The sequence below is a fragment of the Argopecten irradians genome, chromosome 5 (assembly GCF_041381155.1).
Source record: "Argopecten irradians isolate NY chromosome 5, Ai_NY, whole genome shotgun sequence".
Lineage (NCBI taxonomy): Eukaryota > Metazoa > Mollusca > Bivalvia > Pectinida > Pectinidae > Argopecten > Argopecten irradians.
In genome coordinates, this window is record NC_091138.1 from 15,296,560 (window position 1) to 15,315,316 (window position 18,757).

An 18,757-nucleotide genomic window follows, 5' to 3' on the forward strand; every position below is an offset into this window, starting at 1 on the left:
AAAGGGGATTTAGGAATGTCATAAAAATGCAGAGTAGAGAACACTGGTACACTTAAAATATTTGTCGAGATAAAGTATATGTGGGTACTTTTATTGCATTGTAAGATAAGTATTGCAATGACGTTGATCCTTTAGTACACTGCACTTCCTCTATTCAATTACAAATTGTCTTTAACGATGACGGTATCTAGATTACCGTCATGTAAAATAGTACCTCGATTGATTGAGAGCGATAGAATCTCATCAAATAAAATTTTCATGGAAATCTTACCAATTGTAACAAACACAATGGCAGCGCACTTGTAAATGCTGAGTGATCATTTTTTCTTCAGCCGAGGACAAAACATGAAGACCAAATACTAAAAGGTAAAGAAAACATTTATTCAAAAAGAATGATGAAATCGTCTTATATCATGATAGCTAACTGTTTACCAAACATGTGAAATTTTTAACCATATAAGTACACAAATAGCACGTGTTGGAGGGTTAAAACTATCTCCACACAGAAGAAAAGTGCAGCATGTGTAGCCTATAAATACAGTAGAGCGTTCTGTAAAATATACGGAACATTAAACATTAACACAATTTATTTTCCTCATGAAATGTCATACGTGTCGGTATAACGCTGGGTGCTGGATATAGTCATTTGTGTGTAGGAGTTAAGGAGGGGAGGAGAATTATTGAATTCATTATGACTCGAAAATTACATGCTTGTCACGGCATAACGACAGCATTAACCGGTATTATAAACGATGGCATCGTCACAGGCAAATGTCGCCTTAATCAAACAACATTAACTGATTAAACACACGTTCAATAAGTGGAGGAGGGCTTCGGTAATGACGTCAGAAACGATTAGCATTCGCTCTGACGTAACACTCCACAAACTAACCTGCTGTCGGTAGCGGCGATGGTGCTGGAGGTAGTAATTGTTACAAAAATGATAATGTGATTTTTCCTGTGTATCTTGTTTTAATTGTTGATGAAATTAGCTATTTTTTATTGCTTCTAATACTGTTTCTGATATAAATACCGTTTTAAATGGTGATGTTGCTGTTATTGCTGCTGCTGATGTTGATGACGATGACAACGACAGCGATGATGATGATGATGATGATGATGATGATGATAACTGCCTGAGTCCTGTTCCTTCAGTTACTGCTGTAGTTAAACAGATCACTGCACATGTATACGTGACAAAACACATGCATATGTTGGATAGACAATCGTAAAAGAAGAGATGTGTCGATAGTCAGCTCCATTCTTCACAATTATCAATAATTGCCGCTATATTGCACTTTTAAGGTTCGGCAATCAACAGATTCATAGATTAATTTATCAATGGATATGGACATTAGTTTAGTTCTACTCTAATGGTCATTTTATAAACCAAGCGTCCAAAGCATTACGTGCAGTGTAAAGGTCATCCTCTGATCGATCTAGAAATTTCACAGGCATTGATGTGATGTAATCACTTAGCTTATGGCAATATTGCGGGAGGCAATACATTACAGGATGATATTCTGAAAAACAATAAAAGAAAGTAAAACAAAAATGGATCAGAGTTATGCTGTATCTTATTGGTCAATAATGCTTAATTTAAAGGCCATCACGTTTCATAAAAATACTTTAGACGTTAGAACAGCTAATTACATTACCTAACAGGAAGTTACAACACATATTGTCATTAACAATTTTTAGTAAAATCACACTTGGATCAGACGATATATGTTCTAAACCAAAATCCATCTAAAAGCCTTTTTTTAATTTTCGAGTATATCTTTAATTGTTCTACTATTCAACTCATCATTTTCTTTCTTGTAATACTATAATAAATCCTCATTTGAAATAGGAGGCTGCGAAAGAATATTACTGTACATTATGAACATATTTAACTAAAAGTCTGCAGTACCGGTTACTTAGAATGCAGTATTCTAATGCAATATCATCTACAACAAAATCAATTTCAAACCTTCTCACATGTGTTGTAATTTTGTATTTCTGTTAGATAATCCTAGAAATAAATCTTACCAACTGCTTTTTGATAGCTTTGCTTTTGTATTAGTATTGCTTTTGATAGCTTGTCATCAGTGTTCATTGTAGTGTGAGCGATGCGGTTCCGGGTCGTCATCTTATAGCCGGTGCCTTATGGACACAAAACAATATTTATAACTCTATCGTACAAATCTAATCAGATATTCTTCTTACCTAATAATGTATGTTGTATATTGGATATCAAGTCACTGTATTTTAACCAAAGAGAACACGATGCAAGATGTGTTTCCTGTGGCTGGACAAGCCAATTTCATGTTTCAACAAACCAACATAATAATATAATATTGCTTGTTCAAATAAAGCTCTCTATTATTAAGTAATGTTATAATTTACCATTTGTGGATGTAAAAAATATATCTGTATTTAATGATATCGGTCGTACTGTATTGTACAGACCTCAGTGACATATTACATTAGTTTACACAATTTTTTATCATGAACATCGTGTTACTATAGCGAAACTGCCTCTGGTCTTCCACATTAGTTGAATGAATGATTCATTTAGTATTTTGGATACACATCTGGTTTAATCATGCACTGATGATTTTATGTAAATATATTTTATTAACGACATGCATTATACAACACAACATACACAGTGCAGATACATCCATTAAAACACTGACGGATGTGCCTTACTCTGTAAGTAATAGCTACGCTACGATAAAGGTAATCGTATATCATTAATATTTAAGTGCAACATTGTACATGTATGATGTTACAATTACAATTTACATTTGGAAACGTCTCTTATCACAAACAAAGTAAACATCTAATGTCATAAAAATCGATTCTTTGATCACTCTATCGCGATGCCGTTAAATCAGTAGCGCATCACACAAGTAGTAGACAAGCTAATCAATATATTTAAACCTATAATTAACCATACGTTGAAGTGGAAACAATGAAAAACTAAATTTTACATAAACATAGGCGATGACAATTGCAGTTCATCAGATTTTCCTAGTCTCCTCCATATTATTATATATATTTTATATATTATTTATATGTGGTGTGACTGCTTTTAAGCTTGATATGAAGAGATGAAACGACACAAATATTATATATCATCTATTAAGTGCATTCAGAGCAGTAAATTTTGATTCAGAACAATACTACTTCGAAAACAAATTATATGATATTAAGTATCAACGCAAAAGTAAGAAAAACCAAGATTACAGTCATATGTACTCTACCCTCTTATGGCGATATGGTCAGCATATATAAAGCATATAAATCATTTTGAGTAACTATTCCAGAAAATCGTCGTATGTCAGGAAATTGTTTTCTTCCCGTAGATAATCATAAAACTGTATACCTGAAAACAGACAAATTCTACCGCGTGAGAACCATATATAGAATGAACACCCCTGAGACGAGGAAATTAACCGATGATCGATCGTGGGTAATATACAAGCCCTCTTATTTTCCTCTCTGGATCTAAAATCGTGTCACTGATTTTGTTTATTAGCATTATCAAAGGAGAATTTGATTCCATGATGAATAACAGAAGTATTACACTTACTTCTCCTTGGCTGAAGTCCTGAGTTATACATCGGAAGAATTGTCTAACGCATGAATGTTTTCCTTTTGCCAAACTATATACAGAAGTCAAACCCCTGAAGACCGGCATGAGCCGAGAAAGCGCTAGGGAGGAAAAAACTGTTTTATAGTTGTGTTTTCTTTTTATGTATATGGAAACCATCACATGGATATAGTTCTTTTTTACTTACAGAATTACTTATATAGTTGAGTGTTGCTTTGTATTTTGTCACTACCAAATAAGGTATAGCGCTATTTAGGGATAGGCTGGGCTGCGATCGTCCTCTACATTCCAGGGGTTAGTATCGCAGTCGTAATATCCACCCCTGAAATAAGTCATAGCGAAACTGAAGGCTGTCTGCGACAACGGATGAACACTTTATTCCGTCCTTTGATATACACCAAAATAATCGAATGACGGTACATAATGGTTGAAAGTGTTGCCTTTGAAGTTGGGCGTCGCTTTCTGTAAGCCTGTGGTTAGTCAGGGATTTCTTTATCTACGAAGCTGTCTTCAGTTTTATTATGAGATAATATAAGAAATGAGATCAAAAGGTGGATATAACGACAGTGATATTAACCCCTGGAGTATCGAGCATGACTCGCGGTATGTTACCTTGTACATACAGCCACCTTCGATAGACATCACAGAGGACACCGTTGAGATAGACTAAGAGTTCCTGATTAAGATGTATTGAGACTCGGATTATATAATATATTGTTACACAACCAGTGGATAACAATACCATTACATAAACCATACTCCAACACGTAGAAAATGTTAGAAATTGGAATTTGGATATTTCCCTAACGGTAAACCCTATTCTTTAGGATCAGCTCAGTCTATTTGTACAAATTTATAGTATTTTGAAGTTGCCTAACAGTTCAAATTTAGAAATGATTGTTAATGTTTTCTTCTTTTTCCTATCGTCTTTGCCTTTCATTCTTTTCAAGTTATCGCTCTTCAGCATGACTTATAATGTAAATATATGGGCCGATAAGTCATCTTAATAAGCGATTTTTTTACATTAACAATCTATAAATACTTACAGTAATACATACACGTAATGAAAAATAGATTTACAATAACATTATTTATTATCAATATCTCAAATATATTGTTACCCAGTAGTAACACCTGTACAATTGATGTAAAGTATCTTCAGTTGGAAGGATCCTGCGCATGAATCATGCTTCCAAGCATACTAAGTAATGGCATTTGCCTTTTTCTTCAAAACTATTAGTATTCTCTATGTCCTGAGGGGAGTAATGTGTATCTGTATTAAGCATTGATGTCACTATTTTTTAATTTTATCGGGGTATGAAAAAAAAAATGTTTGCAAACTGTGAATCCGCGTACTGGATTCTCACAAAAGTTTGCAAACAATTTTTTTCATATCCCGATAAAATTAAAAAAAATAGTGACATCAATACTAATAATCAATTTTATACTCTATTTGATAAAATGAAGAATGTTTAAATGTAACATTATAGTGGTTTTTCAAGGGATTCTTTTCTCCGAATCAATACGCAATGTCAATGTCTCTATTGTGACCTCAGGATAACGTCGGGGTTTCGCGCCATTCTCGGATTTTTTTTCATGGTGGTATGCAAAAAAATGTTGGCCAATCAGAAAGCCAGATTTGGTATGAAAACAAAGAAAAATTAATTATTGTAAAATGGCCGTTTATCATTTCAATGTGCTCTTGTATAGAAGACAATGCATTTTATGTAGCACTGCAGTCTAATCTTTCAGACTGAAAGATTGAAATATATAAATGCTTTAAACTACCCATTCTAAAATGAACTGCTATTACACGGAAATGTTTAATATTTCGTCAGTCCAAAGCTTCGTCATTCAGTAGAGTTGTTAATGATTTGGGTTATAACTGTAATCAGTCACACACCCAGGTTAGCCATCCCATTATATTCCTTCCTTCTACCATTCATAATGTAAAATTACCTTTTTGACATTTTATTAATCCAATGATATACGTATTGGAAAATAAATTTTGTATGTAAATACATGCAATATTTCTTTCGCCATCTAATGAATGAAAGCATATTTCATTGAAACAAAAGGATTGGACACGAGTTATAACAACGCATGAACAACTTATACTCTTAATAATAGGATACATGTACAACAAAATACGACATGACGAGGTATTGTTTCATTGTTGTAAGAAAGAAGAGGGAGTGGAAAGAGAGAAAGGGGAAGGATTAAGGAAAGGGAGTTGGACTCATCACATTAGTTTTAGCTGGGATCTATTCAGATTTTGGTTTGCTTTTCAAAATCCATTGGATTTTATGTTGTGTGTTTTCTACTACTATATAAATAGAATAAAAGAAAATTTTATAACTGAAATAAGATGATCATTTTGAAAGCAACAAGACAATTATTGACGCGACATTCCATTTTTTGCATTGATGCAATATCCAGAAAAACAAAACGCATTAGGTATTGGCAAGAAATCCCTAGAGAAAGATCGGACTGGCGGAATTCCGTCTGTAGACAACCTTATTGGTATCAGACACATATGTTGCGGTCCCAGAGGACTTTGGACGACAATGGTATATGTCTATGTTATGACTGAGGTAGTCGGGATTGACAAATAAAATTATTATTTTTCTGGTATCAATTACGACTAGTAATTGGCAGCTGGTTGTAAATTATTTCAATAAATTTCTATGTAAGAATGTGTTATTTAGATAGTAGTTCACAGACCGAATTATCAAGGAATATCTAACCACATACCTTTTCTGTAAACACCATCATTACCGTATATGGATAATGTCTACATCTGAGAACTGTTTACCAGTCTCTTGTTACAATAACTGGCGAATCCTAGTGAAGTTTTCAATGAAGAATGAAGTGATTACGATATAGCACAACTTTACTCCGGGACTACCTAGTTTATCCTGTAAGAAACCATTAATAAAACATATAATGTAATGTTATTTTATGTGTCCATGGTAACTTCAAAGGTCAAAGGGTGAAAATTGATGTTTTCATTGGTTAATTACTTATTAATTAAAGATGCTCTACCGCCGACAGAGCATAAATGACATTCATCATTTGAACAATAATTGGTGTTTAATCGTGTGTATATATATATATCTAATTAACACAAAAAATAATATAAAATAATTTATTTTGCTTTTGGTGCATGCGCAATCAGAACTTCATTCCATATAGGATATAGTGCCATGGAATTTTTTCGGGATGCAATTAATTATTTTTTCATATTTTGAATTTGAAGTAAAATTAGAAGCTCAAACTGTTCAATGGTGGTAATGGTGTAAAGTAAGTAATTTTTGTAACTGTAGAAAAATACTGAATCGTCTGCTCCTGTTTTTGATAGTGAAAAAATACTATTTTGTCAGTGGTGGAGCATCTTCAAACATTAGAGTAGAAATGATATTTTTGCAGTGTTTGCCTGAAAATCATGGCCTTGTGAATTTCAGTTCAGAACACAAATGAAAATTTAAAGAATTAAGTATTTGCTCTCTCATAGCATTAAAACTGATATGGGTTTGCTGAAAACTTTCATTTTACAACAATTGGATAGCTTGAGATTGATGCTATCACCTTATGGGGATCATGACATTACCTAAATCCTTGGGTCACATGAACTCGGTGACGGAGAAGTAGTAAGAATATCAAACAACACTTGCACTTCAAATTGAATGCTAAACCTTGTGCTTGCTGCCTCAATGCATGATAGTAAAAGGCAACTAAATTTGGCATATATCCTCATTTATCCTCGTGGCTATCCATAGATCAAAATACATGCTGAACAGATATTAGATTTCTTTCCCAACAGCTGTCCCTGCACACCAGGTATTTTCAAAGAAGACACTTTCACACTGTGCCATTATTATTGAATACATGCTCTTTTTTCTAAAACCACGAGATTAAAATCCCAGATTTAATCGTCTCTAATGATCACGCAATGGGTCAGCAGGCACAATTCTAACATCCTTACTTTCAATAATATGAACTTAAATAACCTTCCTAAAACATGGAAAACAGCAGATGCTTAGTTGATAGAGGATACCATTCAGAGACATTATTTATACCCGTCACTCAACCCAGGCGACTCTAGGATATAATCATCTAACTAGGATATAATCATCTAACTAGGTAATGTCAAGATCCTCATGAAAAGCAAAACATCAATCCCAAACTACCAAATGGTTGAAAAGTGAAAGTATTTTGATTTTTCAACAAGGTAATCTAGCTAGAAACGAGGATAAAGACCCTCAATTAAGTCGCCTTTTCATTTGCTCTATATATGTTGCCTGATATTCGATTTACGAAAAGCCATTATTTATCTATCATTGTATGACAGTCTTCACCCTTTAGCATTATGTAAAGACTACAAATATACTTATTTAGTATTGTATATCAGTCTATACTTAGTGTAATGCAGTGCTCTGATAAACAATAGAAAGATGTTCTGAATTTATATATATTAAGATATTAAGACGTTAGATACTTAGGATATATATTCACAAATTGAGTCTTCCAGGAAACACGGTGTTTCTCATAAGAGAAAGAATTGAATGCGTGGGCTAAAACTTTATAAACCCATTGCATTATCCTGCGAGATCACATCTTAACATTTACAGGAAACATTTTAGGTGAAGACTTGTTTTAATTGTGATCAGTTCTGTTTTCGGTTTCCTCTGCCAATGATATATATACAGAACGAATTCGGTCGTAAAGCATACGTTCTAAACAAGTCTCGTTCCGATCTCATTGCATCCTCATCAAGTAGGCTATCTTCATGTCCATCTTAATTGAATACCGTAAAAAAATCGTTTCGAGCATGTTAACAAATGAAACTGAATTAATTCCATCAAATAGCATTGTCCAATTAAAATTGAAATGTCAGAGCTTCATTCCTTTCTAAATTATGTCATTATTTCCTGGTGGGGGAATTGTAAGCGTCTTGATCATGACCTATCATATCATTTGTGAGGAAATACCGATGATGAATTCCGCCACACTTGTTCTGGCATTTACTCTGTAAGGATTTGTTCCTTTTTTTACATTTGTAGTAAAAATCATCTCTACAGATTTGATTAAAAAATTGAAACTGATCATAGAATTTCAATTTGAGACGATTTGCCGATTTTCCTCTCGGCGTTTTTTCTCCTTTATTTCACGATACGACGCGTGCATGTCGATCTGGTTTCTTCAAGACGCGTAAATTTAATTGGAGATCGGAGTAGATTATCCGGAATTGAGGTAATTACAACATATTGTTAGACATCAAATGGCCTTTCACAACACATCACCTGTACACTATGGCAAACCGATTGGATTTCTGCTCGCGCTGAAGGCCTCATTAGGATCATTATCACGTAATGGGTAGCGGGAAGGTCCAGAGCACGCGCGCAGCACCTGAGCCACAGAGAACTACCTTTTGAGACAATTTGAGGATAGCCAAAACCGAACACGTGACCTTTATAGACTAACAACACTAAGAGTCTTATCCAACACACAAGGGACTCGTATTGTGTGTGAAAGGTTTTGGACTCAATTGGTCGTCGTCTAAAATAATGATGATAGATAAAAAATCCCTCGGGAATGTTTAAATGGAAAGCAATTAATTGATGAGTCTAAACAGAGTTGAGTGTTACAATGCCTATCGGGTAGGGTTATTGTGTTTGTTTTGTACAACACTAAAGGCAATGCGCTCGCAGATTTTCCGGCTTCAATGCAACAGATTGTCACCAAGGAATTGAGAATCCGTGTCAATTTATACGCTACTTAGTTTTCAAGGCTACACATTTGTAACGCCATTCAACATTAAGTGAAAAGCCGTATTTCTGTTGTGTTTTTTAAATTGACAGTTTGTATGATTGAGCAGACATTGTTCCCCTTCATTTTACAAAAGACAGAGAAAACTCCAGAATAACAATGGTACCATGTCTCGAGGTAAAATACAGCTTCCCTGTTATTTTTTGTCTTTTTTTATCATCGGTTACATTATAAGTTTTCAAGAATAAAGCTATTGTCTGTAAAGAATTCAGATGAAAGGTTTGGACCTATCTGTTTTTAAATGGAAAGACAATTTGGAAAACAAACTTGAAACATTATAAAACGTTTTGGGCGATGTTGTCATATTACAACTGCTTTACTAATCAGGGTAACACCATGTGTTATAAAATATACGTCGTCCGATCCACGTCCAAATAGGAATCATATTTCTGACCGAATTATTCAAAACATCCATAAACATCATTTGAACAATTCATCTAAGACATGGATTTACCAGATATTATCTGTCCTGTTAATTCAAACCACTTTTTGCCATTAGCCTGTTATCAACTAATCTACAGGGTTTTGGATATTTTAGCACTCGAATACAGACAGCCGACTAACTAATGGTTGAGACCTTCAAAATTATCGACAATAAGTTTGACTTTACCAATAGTGAGAGTATATGTACTCTTATGAGACAAGAGGCGTCGGAAGAAACTCTTCAAACAAAACGTGTTTGTGTAACTTTATCAAATAATGTATTCGGCAATAGAATAGTAAAGACATGGATTGTCCTCCCATAGCGTGTGGTCAATGCTAAAAATGTGAATATTTTAAAACACAGATTGAATAACCAATGGGGAACTCAAGTCTGGAAATGCCTTTATCAACTAATATTAGTTGTATTCAAATTAAAGGAGATCATCTCTTATGTTGATATAGACAATATTATATACAAAGTATATAAGATATCTATAAAATAGATAAGGTATTTCATAAAATATATAAGATAATATGTATGTTTTGAAATAATGGATTACCATTGCTCCTTGAATAAATGGTTTGCCATAATACTAGGACCGTTTTGTTTATGTAGAAAAGCCGATTCGACCGCTTGTAGAATTAACTGTTTTAAGTAAAAATTTTGACAGACCTGCAAGTTTGGATACAGGCCTATGAGGGATCTGTCAGGGCTCGTCCAAAAGCAATATTAAATCATCATTCTGTCATTGATTCACAAACGAGCAACAAGGTCCAATCCGTCGAATCGTATAAACAAAAACGGTCTAGTAGTCCCCCGTTCAATAATCGTGCAATCCCGCCACATGTACTAAACGATTCATTAATGAAATTGTTCAAACTTTATTTGTGTTGAGTGGATTTGTAACTGTTTATTCCTCTCCGCTAATCCCCACTCGAGAGCAGAATAAAATGACTCGTGAGCGTGTAGGCGTTTGCTATCTTAGAGGCGCACATCGCCGGAACCAAACTCATTATAAATCTTTGCATGTAAATGGTGCAGTATGGACATAAAATTTCCATTAAAAATCGTTAAAAGTCAATGCACATTCAGTTACTGCTGTGCAGCGAATCTATAACGAAATACAACATGGTAATTTGGCGGTGCTTCGTAACGAACGGAGACTCCATATATGTTTTGTAGGTAGGTAATTAACTTACTTTTATTGGTGCCATTATTGGGTATTCCCCTACAGCCTACGATTACCATGGCTATAAACACTTGTAATTTAAACACTGATTATGGAGCAGTGATCGTCTGAAGTCGCAGAGCTTTGCGCCTGGTAGCGAACACACTGAATACATATTGGGTTTGACTAGAACTTTGGTAACACGCCACAGCACACCACAACATGGACACCAAGAGGGCAATTTTACGCAGCCAGATAGGAAATATGACAGGACAACGGAATGGCAGTTAAATATATATCTGACGCAGTAGCAATTGAAAAAAATAGACGCTGGCAGAATGTGAAGGCGACACATATCTTTTTTTCTAAATATGTAATGAAGAGCTTTGCGATTCAAGCTGGCATAAAGTTTTTTTTTAAAACAAACCATTGATAAAACTACAGAAGTCGTATGTATTCTTATCAAGGTATTGTACGTGATATTATCCAACACTATTAGAGTGATCATATATCGAAACCGTCAATGGCAGTTGTGAAAAAACATTTTTTCAACGTTGAAATGGTTGAACTATATTTAGTTCATTATGAATATTTGTTAAGTAATTAAATATTGTAACGTATATTGTAAATAGCTTATACATTGTTTTCCAAGGGAACATTATACAATAGTTATAGTGAAGGTGTTTATCGACCATTTGGTAGTCAAATTTTAACAAAGCTTTCTAACGAAGTGAAACGTTCACGCTACGATATAAAACGACTCTCTGCTGGGAGCAGCACTCCGATACTGGTTTCAAACACGTGACTCACATTTCCCTTGTTGGAGCAAACTGATGCCGTCCAATTAACGCAATGTATTAACAAACCGAACCGTGTGATCATTGCCTTATCCTCATATTCATCATTATGGTTCCATTAGGTCGCCATTGTTCATTTATTTCAAAATACTATAAAAAAAAATCAAAATTAATATTTGAGCCAGTATCAAGAGCAATCTTACATCCTCAATGGAGTGCTGCATGTTTGGTGCTGTAAAATTATTTTACAGCGATGAAAATCATCACTTTTACACTACAAGGTATTTTTAGAATATTGGTTTTCTTGATTATGGTAAATATCGTGAAATAATGTCGATACATGTACAGTTGAGTAGTCTTAGAAAGAAAGTCTTTTACGTTTTCTCATCCATAAAAAACAACAAGAAAAATTTCATCATCATTTAGGCTTTATCCAACTGTATCGATAGAGATCTCTATACTAGTATTCGATGTTGCCATGTTTTCCTGGGATTACTCTTTGCACGATACATGTATATAAATATAGTCACAAACTTCGTTACCACAAAGTTATTCGGCGGGGCCAACTTCCGACTTAAACGAGAATTGGTTTATGTGAACCATAGTTATAACGAAGTTAGGTATTGTAACCATGTTTGGTCAGGACCAACGAAGTAAATGAAATTAGACGGGATATAGGATTTATATAATTTCGAGGTAACGCAGTTCAACCCATCGGGTTTTTTTCCCTGTTTGTTTGCTGAGGTTTAAGTTGGAACTTCGTGCAACCCCGTAAAGAAGAAAATGATGTAGTTTCTATTCTACTAGATTTAGCAAGTTTGAGAAGGAAAATCAGGCAACTTGATAAAACAGAGTAGACAAAACATGAGTGGTGATTGCGGTTTTCTCTATCTAAAGTTCAACAAGAGGCGATACTTCCATTAATCATTGTGCAGAGCAAATGCAGAAATAGTGAGTGCATTATGAAGATAGAAAAGGAAGAAGCGAGATCTCACAACAGGTGCCCATTTACGTCACATCTCGCAATAATAGAACTAACAAGTTATCACTGACAGTTACGACATCTCAACGATCACATAAATTGGACACGTAATTCCGAGACTAGGCTTTCCCCCATTGTTCATCATCGGCGGAATGGCAAACGTCGGCGGAGAGTAAGTTACTGGTGATCCTTCAACTGATGGCGCATTAATAGCAACTGTCAGTCAGCTCAAATCAACACCGATAGATACTGTAAAACTGACTTATTTTCAGGGGACAATAACTTTCTCGTATCGCACGAACGTCAAGAATTCGTGAAAATAAATCTAAACGAAAATCAAATATTTTAAATTGTGAAAATAGACAGCAAAGAAAAAAGTCGCTTGTCATGAAAACCAGTATTTAGCTATGGTTGATCATGTCCATCATATTAGTGTATTTTGTGTTCCAATGGTTAGTTTCATGTTTGGTCTGTGTATTAAAACTGATTTACAAAACCAGACTAAGCATTGTCACAAAACGTCCAACATGGTTTCTGAAATTGAAATTTGATGAAGCAATAATATCATATCATAAGGATATCATTATTTCAATAAAGTAGAATTATTCGGAATCTGTTTGTATTTTAGGGTTCCGCAGTAATCAATCAATTTTTTTATTTCAAATCTTACGTAACTCAGGATAAGCTCTTAGACATTTACATGATGGGTGTAGAACATGTTACATTTGGGAACACCTGGTCTGAGTGTTTGTCTTACTTCGCACATATCCTAGCAAATCATAACCTTTCATAGGCGGAACGTTCCTGTTAACCATCAGGATATAATTTGCATGAAAAATGTAATGAAGCAAAAAATTCGGACGCATTTGAAACTCCAAAGACATTAACCAGAGCCTCACCAAAGAACTTTATTGTTGCATATGGGACAACACGTCCACGCAATAGTAACGTTACCGTAGGTTGCCCTTTGGTAAAGGGGTGTTAAAATATCTCTTGAAACACAAAAAATAAATAATTTGAAATAGTCTGATCACTTTTCTCCAACAGCAAATTCCTTCAATGTTTAATCCTCCTGGAAAAAACAAAACGAGTAATCCAATATCCAACATGGAGTTTTGATTGTCACCATTGTTTCGCATGTCAACAACACTGACATAGACCGATTTCCAATGAATCCTCAAGGTAATTTATTTTAACTTTCAACGTTCTTGCCATACAATCAATTGGGCTCATGGGCCTTTAACGTAACTAGCTTTGTTTTAATTCTTAAAACGTAATATCATGAGCTATGCTGACCTCTTGTATCTATAATGTTTTGGAAGATCATGGTATAGTTTACATAACTCTCCTCCAAGAAGGGAAAATAGGCATGGCTTGGCGTTCGTCAACTTTTGAAGATCAATAAGCATACATGTAACAAATGATGTTGCTAGGATGACGGGATGAGAATCAAAATTCGTTCAAAAGAATGAATTTCACCTTTATTCAAGGTCACAGTGATCAAATACGAAAAAAACATTCTAACAACATATACGAGGGCGAGTCAATAAGTAATCAGCCTTAATTAGGCCATGGGCTAGGAGGGTCCCACATGCAACCCCCCCCCCCCCCAAACCTCCGAACCAATATTTTTCTGAACCCTTATGACCCACTGAACACAAATCGAAATGTTAACATTGCATAAGTTGGGATGAACTTCCGGTTATGACGTCATCAAGATGGCCGCCATCTCGAATTTCACTAAAAATTGAAGAATAATCATAACATTAACATTTATTTTTCAACCGAAGTAGACAAATGAGGTATCAAAATGACTACAATAGAACAGCAAATACATATCAGGACCAAAAAATATATGTAGTGATTTCTACGCAGGAAATGAAAAAATCGGATTTAAAGCTCAAAAATGGTGATTTTTCAGCAAATTTTTCATATTTTGTTTGACGCAGCAAAAATGTTTCCCAACAGCAATCTATTATTTCTAATAAGTTTTTTTTGACCACTTATCAATCAGTTTAAACAACAACAACAAAAACCAATGTTAACATTGTATAGGTTCCGGTTATGACGTCATCAAGATGGCCACCATCTCGAATTTCACTAAAAAATGAAGAATAGCCATAACACTGATATTATTCAACTAAAGTAAACAAATGAGGTATCGAAATGACCACAATAGAACGACAAATACATATCAGGACCAAATAATCCAATATGTGTAGTGATTTGTACGGAAGAAATGAAAAAATAAGCTTTTAAGCTCAAAAATGGTGATTTTTTAGCAAATTTTTCATACTTGGCTTGACGCAGCAAAAATGTTTCCCAACAACAAATTATTACTCGTAATCAGTTATTTAAACTCCTATCAATCAGTAAAAACAAAAACAACAACAAAAATATATAGAAATGCAAAAAAAGAATTATTATTGTACCCTCAATTTTGTAGATTAGCAGCGTCTCAAAAATAACACAACACCTACTGATAGCGTAACAAATGTAACCTAAGCTAAGCCTGTGTTTCCGTTAATATCATTAACAGTTCCCAAAGCGTTTGTGTCTTTGAAAATGAGCACATTCATTGTTTATTCCCTATGCATAGCATAAGCAAAATGCAAGATGGTTACAACAATGTCACTAATATGTCTTTCACTGGTTCTCAATGATAACCATTATCATTGTGAATGCTTTCTTGCCTCACTGCACTATCCACTGAAGAGACTCGGCATATCTGGTAGCTGGTACATGCAGTCCGAATCAGAGTACTCGAGATATCAGTATCCAATTCGTCGAAAGCCAGAGCGTCGTCTTCGATGTCGATGAGCTCATGTGACACTGCATTACCAGTGTTGTTCTAGCCTGTCATCTTTTATGACCCATCCATGGCCAGAGTTCATATCAGGAACAACAGATTCAGGGATGTGGGATCTCTTTCAGATTCTAATATATCGTACGTATATGCTGTTTCAGACTTCTCCGGCATAATGGAAATTACACCAGATGCACATTCTTCCAATGGTGGCATTGGTTCTCCTTTGCACATAACTCCGTAATTCGTATGAAGTACTATTCATCTATCTTGTGGACCCTCGTGCAACCATAAATGGCACAGGTGATATCATCGAGGTCATTAGTGAGGGCATAAATGTTAAATGTTTTTCATTGATCTGGCTTTTCCCACTCCCTTGAAGGTGCTGGTTGTGTCACATGTGGTGTATGCGCAAAGAGACCATTGAAGACTCTCCAGTAAAAAGTTCTCTAAAGTGCTTTCCAGACTTGGCAAAGAGTGAAACTTCACTGCAGACCTCATTTATGACCTCAAAGAATCCACCTGTGCCACCTATGGTCACTGAGGTTCACAAGAATGAGGAATTGTGCTTCATACGAATTAAGGAGAACCAACTCAACCCTCCGCAGAATGTTGATCTGGTGTCTTTTCCATCATGCCGGGGAAGTCTGGAACATCATATACGATATGTGAATCTAGGTGAAACTAGTGAAACTAGGTTGGAAACAGGAAGAGCTCCCACATCCATGAAGCCGATGTTTCTGATTTTAACTCTGACCATGGACAGTTGACAAGTTAGAACCACGATGTTAACCCGGTAATGTAATATCAAATCAGGTCACCGAGGTCGAAGACGCGAGAAAGCACGCACAACGAAAATGATTAGCATTAAGAACTAGTGAAAGAAATATGTGACACTGTAGTAACCATCTTATATTTCCTTGCGTTATACACAGGAAATACACAATGGATGCGCTCATTCTAAAAGACACCACATGTTTCGAAAAGTGTCATGGTATTTACGGAATTTTAATTTGATACCCTATGGCTATTAGTTAGCGTTTTGCTGCAATAATTCAGTTTGAGAGGCTACTAGTCTACAAAATTTCGAACATAAAAATGGATTATTTTGAAGTCCCACTTAGATATTCAGCCAACTTTAAATTCAAATTTATTAAGATATAAATCGTCAATAGCCAATGTTATATTCAGGAAATTCCAAGACACCAGGAAACTGTAGTGTTAGCGGTTTGGAAAAAATAACAATCATATGCCGCATCCGGTGATGTTTTGTAAACCAAATGATGGTATAACAATTCTCTTTTGCATTTCTATATATTTTTGTTGTTGTTGTTTTAACCGATTGATAAGAGGTCAAATAACTGATTGTGAATAATAATTTGTTGTTGGGAAACAATTTTGCTGCGTCAAGCCAAATATGAAAAACTGCTGAAAAATAACATTTTTGAGCTTAATTTTTTTCCATTTCCTGCGTTCAAATCACTACATATATTGGATTATTTGGTCCTGATATGTATTTGTTGTTCTATTGTGGTCATTTTGATACCTCATTTGTCTACTTCAGTTGAAAAATGTCAATGTTATGACTATTTTTCATTTTTCAGTGAAATTCGAGATGGTGGCCATCTTGATGACGTCATAACCGAACTTATACGATGTTAACATTGGTTTTTGTTATTTTCGTTGCTAAACTGATTGACAAGTGGTCAAAAAACTTATTAGAAATATTAGATTGCTGTTGGGAAACATTTTTGATGCGTCAAACAAAATAAGAAAAATTTGCTGAAAAATCACCATTTTTGAGCTTTAAATCCGATTTTTTTCATTTCCTGCCTAGAAATCACTACATATATTTCATTTCCTGTTTTTTTTTTGTATTTGTTGTTCTATTGTATAACTGATTACGAGTAATAATTTGTTGTTGGGAAACATTTTTGCTGCGTCAAGCCAAGTATGAAAAATTTGCTAAAAAATCACCATTTTTGAGCTTAAAAGCTTATTTTTTCAATTCTTCCATACAAATCACTACACATATTGGATTATTTGGCCTGATATGTATTTGTCGTTCTATTGTGGTCATTTTGATACCTCATTTGTCTACTTCGGTTGAAAAATGTTAATGTTATGATTATTTTTCAATTTTTAGTGAAATTCGAGATGGCGGCCATCTTGATGACGTCATAACCGGAAGTTCATCCCAACGTATGCAATGTTAACATTCTGATATGTGATCAGTGGGTCATAAGGGTTCAGAAAAATATTGGTTCCGAGGTTTGGGGGGGGGGGGGGGACGCATGTGGGACCCTCCTAGCCCATTCTTTCCTGTTGCGACCCACTTGATTGTAATTGTGTTATGTCAGCCCAGACCTGAAAAGGTCAACGTCTCGCCTATTTACTGACCCACTCCTTACCGGCCGATATGACTTCTTGGTCAGACTTAAAATGAGTCCAAGGACATCTTTTGAAGCTTCGGAACAGGAAGAATTCGCTAGGAGCTAGGACAGCCGAATCAACAGGACGTAACATTAATCCATACCCGTTTTGCTGCACAGCATGTTGTCCCCATTGCAACGTTGCGAGTGTGGACTCTCGTGTTGTCCTGTTGCAGCAAACACATAGACGTTTTTCACGGATGGCGATTCCAGCTTGTCAAGCAAATTGCCGTAGTACACTGTGGTCAATGTACTTCTCTTGTACAACACGCCTTTTGTGTCCCAAAATTATGTGGCCGTTACCTTGACAGCAAACTGATGCGTCTTGAACTTCTTTGGAATCGGGGACTCGGGTCCTACCAACCGAGGCTGTTGAGCTTTATTCTCTAGCTCATAATGAATCCAAGTCTCCTCTAGTAATCAGACACAAAATAAAATCGTCTATTGACCTAAAATGCTTCAACAGTGGCTATATGCGGACGGCATCATCATTAAGGGATTTGGAGATCCATCTGTCGGTCAGCTTTTGCATAAACTCTATCATACAAAATGCTTAATTTCTTCCTCTCGTGTTCAGAGTATACCAGATCACGAACTTACTTTGGCACTCCTTCGTCGGTTGTATCCAGCGGACGTCCAGACCTGGAATAATCTTCGAAATTGCTTCGGTTACCTCGCCATTTATTTCCCTTTAAATTAAAGTACCAGATTATAGCAC